The 5093-nt window shown below is 37.4% G+C and overlaps 1 protein-coding gene across 3 annotated transcripts in view; it reads left to right on the top strand.

The window, feature by feature from the left end:
- Positions 1-5093, top strand: part of LOC106883192 (E3 ubiquitin-protein ligase Su(dx)) — a 152256-nt gene that overhangs the window by 64753 nt on the left and 82410 nt on the right. For all 3 annotated transcript variants that reach the window (XM_052968641.1, XM_052968642.1, XM_052968643.1), the window contains exon 2: positions 2183-2255. The gene's annotated coding sequence lies outside the window, so the exon portion shown is untranslated. The remainder of the gene's footprint in view (positions 1-2182; positions 2256-5093) is intronic.

The following is a 5093-nucleotide window of genomic DNA, read 5'->3' on the forward strand; positions in this document are numbered from 1 at the left end:
ACATACATACATACATACATAAAAGTGCAGCATTGCTTTAGATTATATTATTAATAGTTTCAGTTAGGGTACAAAGCTTATGGGTTGCAGAGTTACTTCAAAGCAGAAATGACCCTTATTTTATAATAGGGGCTTTTACAGCTATTTAAAATAGAAAGATAAGGTTCTATTGGATGAATATCAACAGAAAGCTATTGAAATAGGATATTGCTGAAGGACAGAGTTTCAAGTTTCATGAAAAAAATACATGCAAATGAGAATGGAGGGATATGAATGAGAAAGCTGCAACACAGTTTGAATATAATCTGGTTGATAATGTAGTCGATATCAACTACAAGTGGCTTCACAATACCTAGTTCAAATCTTGAGCAACAGTTCTCCATATCACTAATTACTTTCCAATGAAAATGAAGCTAACTCTATTTACAAAATTCAGCGACAGGTTCATGCATTGAGAAGTTTGTTGACAATGGAAGCCAAGATATGACTATGAAAAATTTCTCTATTCAGCATGATTCAACCTCATCTGCTAAAAACAGGCAATTAGTTTGCTATGATGTTTATGTAATACTAAATGTCTACTGATATTGTGAATCAAATATACTAAGTCTAATAATATAAACAACCAAGAATATATTACTAAAATGAGAAACTTTATTTGCTACCATTTTGCAGAACAATTAATAATAATAATAGTTATATTAATATTTTAAGGTAGGAAGCTGGCAAAATCATTACCAAGCCAAACAAAATGCTGCTAAGCATTTTCTCTGTCTTTATGTTTTGAGTTCAAATTCCATCCTTTCTGGGTGGATAGAATAAGGACCAGTTAAGCACTGGGGTTGATGTAATTATTTTACTCCCAAACTTGTTGACCTTATACCAAAATTTGAAACCCAATATTGGTTATAACTTTCATTTAAGAGACAATAATTTTGAGGAAAGGGACTATCCAATATATTGACCTCAATATGTACTAGTATAAGTTTTTATCAAATCTGGAAAGTTGAAAGACAAAAATGTGATATTAACCCTTTCAACCTGCAATTTTTTCTCAAGTCCGTAATGGCAGTAGGTTTGTATGCATGCAAGCCTTTTGAGCTGTTATATATCTGCCGTTACATACTTTCTAGAAAAACTGGAGCAGTACTATACTGCATCACATAAGTTGTAAAATTTTTGACTGGTACAAATATGTACCAGCTGGGCCAAAAGGATTAACTGATAATGTAAAGAGATGTTACTAGATACTGCAAGGGATTTTGTTTAATAGTATTAATAAATATATAAAAAGAAGGACTATTCATTGTGACCTGTGGCAAATCTCGTTCCAGTCTTCCATGAAAATATGTTCAGCCAAGAGAAAATATTACCTTGCTTGAAAACGTGTGAGAATTGGTAAAAGGCAAGGCATTCGAAAATCAGCCCTAACATTCTGTCTGACCCATGCAAGCATGGAAAAGTAGATGTTGATATGATGATAATGTGTTTATATGTGTGGTCAGTGTTACAAGAGTATTAATGGCTGAGTGATGTACAACAAATGACTTTCATCATCATCATCATCATCATCATCATCGTTTAATGTCCGCTTTCCATGCTAGCATGGGTTGGACGATTTGACTGGTTAACTCGATGGTTACACCAGACTCCAATCTGATTTGGCAGAGTTTCTACAGCTGGATGCCCTTCCTAATGCCAACCACTCTGAGAGTGTAGAAGGCCAGTCAGGCGGTACTGGCAACGGCCACGCTCAAAATGGTCTATTTTACGTGCCACCTGCACAGTCCAACGGCACTGGCAACGATCTCGCTCGAATGACTTTTCACGTGCCACCGGCACAAGTGACAGGAAGGCGACGCTGGTAATGATCACACTTGAACGGCGCTCTTAGCGCTCCACTGGTACAGGTGCTTCATGCCTAATATTTAATATTATTATGAAATCAGACAGAAGCAAACTTGATGGTATAGGTGTATCTTAAATGGTTATCATGGCTTTACCATGATGCAGTTGTTTAGTTTCAACATATAAATCGCAAAAAAAAAGTATCATTTGATAAGGAACTACAACTTTAAAATTTCTGTCCCATATTTCAAGAATGTAATGACCTTATCAATTTTGATTTGTATTTAATAATTCATTTGACTAAACTGGTGAATATTTCTGTTCTTCTTGTCAGGTTCCTTTGTATGGAGGACCCCAAACCATGCTATTGGTAACTGAATCTGCTGTATTTGATCAGTATTTAAATGGTAAGTTGTTCATTTCTCATTATAATCAAATAGTAACTGTTTTTATCACCTGCTCACACATTATCTTTCTCTCACTCTCTGTCTCCTCTCACATGTTCTCTCTCTCTTTCTCACACATTCTGAAATATGCACACCCATCAGTGCATACATTCGTTCTCATGTACACAAACACCTAAGCTATTCACCCACACATTCACATGTTCATGTTCACTTGTACACATGTACATATTCTCATTGTGTGTTTCTCCCTCCCCCTCTCTCTGACTCTAACATTTGCTTTCTCTCACCCCTCCTAACCTTCCTCTGTCTCTAGGACTTACTCTTATGCTATCTTACACACACACACTTTCTCTCTTTGTCTCTGTCTTTTTCTCTCACTCTCCCCTTCTCTCTCTCTCTCTGTCAGTGGAACCCTTCTCTCATACACTCTCAATGTCTCTCTCCCTCTCTCACACACTCGCATGCACACTCATGCTTTCCCCATATCTCCTGTAACATACATTCTCTCATGTTCGCTATCTCGTCAGTCTTTTCTTTTGGCTGTACTGATTCATACAATTGATGGAAGCAATGCTCGGAGAAAGAACTTTGTTGATAAGTATTCAATCAGAGAAGAAACTGGGCATATCATCTTCTCTGGATAGGGTTAAGGTCACTCATGATGCTATTATATACTCTTTGTCTTCTTTCTCTCTCTTTTTCTAGTCTCCATATTTGTTTCCTTTCTTCCAGTTGTTGTATGTGACCTTTCGTTTAGTTTTTGGCTAATTCTGAAACTTAGATCACACCCAACAGTTTTGTAAAACACATTCTTGTGTAATTTAAACATTCTTATGTAATTTATATTGTGCTGTGACATTCTTAGATATGATTTAACCCATTCAAGTTCGCAACAGCGCCATATTCTTACATTCTGTCTTGGATCACTTTCCTTGTATTTTTATAGACATTTTATTCTCGCCCACTGTGATTCCTGTTCATTGACAGAAGTGTTTACAGTTATAATTAGTAGCAATGTGATTCTAGCAGCTATGTTCTACCACTGGGCAGGGCACATTAGACAGCTTCTTTCTGTCTGTTTACCTAAAAATGGTTGCCATTTTTAGTGCTGGATTACAGAATTAATGTTATTCTGTGAAGGTAATAAAAATGATATAAAGCTAGACTCGTGGCAAATTAATGATAGTTTGTCTCAGCAGAAGACATCTGATAAAACCTTACATCTACCAAAGGCACACTTGCTTTTAATTTATTTACTGTTATTTAGTTTAATCCTTTTGATACCAATCCGGCTGAAACTGGATCTGGCTCTGAGTACAAATGTCTTGTTTTCATTTGTTTTGAATTAAAATCTTCCACCAAACCTTAATCACAATTTATGTTCCTAACACTAGCTTAATGATAACTATGTTATTTTACTAAATTCTTTGTTATATTTAAAATTAATTGAAAAAAAAACACAAAGCATCTCAAAATAAATGTGGTAATGAAAGGTTTAAAATCATTTACTTCATCCATTTAAATAAATTTGCCATTAGACCTAACCCACCATTGCTATTATGGAAGAAGAGATGGAAGTAATCATAATCATCATGGGTCAGAGAAGAATTTGTTGAAGCAGATTTTCTATGACTGGATGCCCTTCCTGTTGCCAACCCTTGTTTCCAAGCAAGGTAGTATTTTTCTCAACCATCATGTTATGTCAAGACACACATGCATGCACACACTCATACATGCACACACTCAGATATGCACACGCGGGCACACACACGCTCACACATATGCACAAGAATGGTTTCTTTCAGTTTCTGTGTATCAAATCTACTCACAAGTCTTTGATTAGCCAGGGACTATGGCCACAAGGTGTTGCACAGTGGAACTGAACTCAGGACCATGTGATTGAGAAACAAACTTCCTAACCACACAGCCATGCCTGCGCTTATGATAAATCAGTTTTGTAAACTGTCAAAAGTTATAGCCATGGGAAAGGTTTTCAGCAGCAAGTTAGAAAAGAGCTCAGTATGGTCTATTGTTCGCTGGAGGTTGAAAAGACTGCCGTCCAGACGGTACCCGATGTAGACATCGTCTTCAGCATTGAGGTCCGTAGTGGCCTGCTTGAGCATCATGCTGAAGATGCTAAAGAGAGTTGGTACTAGGACACAACCCTGCTTCTCCCCGTTGTTGATGGGGAATGGCTCTAATATGTCGTTATTCAGGCGGACTTGTCCTTGCTGGTCTTTGTGAAGCTGGATGATCATGCTTAGGAATTTCGGGAGACAGCCAAGTCAGTTTAGGATCTGCCACAGACCTTTCCTGCTCACAGTGTCGAATGCTTTTATGAGATCAACAAATGTTACATATAGTGATTTGTTTTCTTCCCGGCACTTTTCTTGGAGCTGCCTGAAAACAAAAACCTTATCTATTGTGCTCCTGTTGGCAATCCTCCACATCCAGCAGTAACCAATCAGAGTGGAATTAGAGGAGACCACAATTGCCATAGGCTGGCTAAAGAGCAGAAAGGCAGCAGGAGTCAATAGCATACCATCAGAGATATGGAAGCATGGGGGTCCTGACATACATGCTAAACTCCATGAGTTCCATGTTGCATGCTGGGAACAGGGCAAGCTGCCACAAGATCTCTGCAATGCTGTCATCATTACACTATACAAAAACAAAGGGGGAAAAGTCAGACTGCTCAAACTACCAGGGGATCACCCTGCTTTCCACTGCAGAAAAAGTTCTAGCAAGACTACGCCTCAACAGACTTGTTCTGTCCATTGGTGAAAATCATATATATACACACACACACATATATATATATATATATATATATATATA

Source organism: Octopus bimaculoides, chromosome 6 (assembly GCF_001194135.2).
Source record: "Octopus bimaculoides isolate UCB-OBI-ISO-001 chromosome 6, ASM119413v2, whole genome shotgun sequence".
Classification (NCBI taxonomy): Eukaryota; Metazoa; Mollusca; class Cephalopoda; order Octopoda; family Octopodidae; genus Octopus; species Octopus bimaculoides.